Source organism: Camelina sativa, chromosome 17 (assembly GCF_030686135.1).
Source record: "Camelina sativa cultivar CO46 ecotype springtype chromosome 17, ASM3068613v1".
In the NCBI taxonomy this organism is placed as follows: domain Eukaryota; kingdom Viridiplantae; phylum Streptophyta; class Magnoliopsida; order Brassicales; family Brassicaceae; genus Camelina; species Camelina sativa.
This window is the reverse complement of record NC_141896.1, coordinates 20806557-20807547: the sequence shown is the minus strand read 5'-3', so window position 1 is coordinate 20807547 and position 991 is coordinate 20806557. Positions and strand designations below refer to the sequence as shown.

General features: G+C 51.0%; 1 non-coding gene across 1 annotated transcript; it reads left to right on the top strand.

Annotated features, from left to right (window-relative positions):
* Positions 1-339: 339 nt before the first annotated feature.
* Positions 340-446, top strand: LOC147924104 (small nucleolar RNA R71). Its single transcript, XR_015587847.1, has one exon. It is a non-coding gene; the product is annotated as a small nucleolar RNA R71 (small nucleolar RNA).
* Positions 447-991: the final 545 nt, after the last annotated feature.

Sequence of the window (991 nt, the reverse complement as noted above, 5' to 3'; positions counted from 1 at the left end):
ATCTCTTCACTCTGCTCACCCTCCCCATCTGGAACTTGGAAAGGGTCGTCCTCAGAGACGAAGTGGACGCTCCTCTGCTGGCTCAGCAAGATACGGTCAAGCTTCTCATTTACATTCTTGAGGTCCTTCGTGTACTTCTCTTCAGACCCAGCGTCGCTGCGAAATGTGCGGTCATAATCCTCGTTGTAGTTGCCGTCGGACTGAGCGAGATTCTCCACCAGTTGCCAACCTTCATTGACGTCCTTGTTCAGGAAGTTACCGTTAGAAGCGGTGTCAAGCAGCATACGTATTTTGGGAAGGACACCACGGTAGAGAGTACTCAGTAATGACTCGTTGCTGAAACCATGGTGTGGGCACTGGCTGTGGTAACCCTTGAAACGCTCCCATGCTTCACAGAATGATTCTGAGCTCTTATGAGTGAAGCTGGAAATCTCATTCCTGAGACGTGCTGTTCGAGAGTTGGAGAAAAACTTGGCCAAGAATGCCTTCTTGCAGCCATCCCAGGTGGTGATTGATCCCTTGGGAAGGTTTTTCTCCCATCGATGAGCCTTGTCTCCCAGGGAGAATGGGAAGAGGCGCAACTTGTAACCGTCCTCACTCACGCCGTTGATCTTGGTGAGACCACAAAGACGGTCGAACTCGTCCAAGTGGTCGAGTGGATCCTCCATAGGCAACCCGTGAAACTTGTTTCCTTGGATCATGGTGATCAGACCACTTTTGATCTCAAAGTTGTTGTTCGGCACTGCGGGAGGGACGATTCCAGCACGCTGAGTATGAGTGTTCGGGGCATCCCCAGCACCAATGTTTCGCGGTCCCTGATGTGGTTCATGCTGTTGTTCCATAGTGACTTGTGCGGGATGATCAGTGGGTTGACGAGCCTGTCGTGGGCGTTGCAACCGATTGATTTCGTCAATAACAGGAACGAGATTTTGATGCCCTCTTGATCTGGTGTGCATGCAAGGTTGCAATCAACAGGTACCTGAGATGCAAA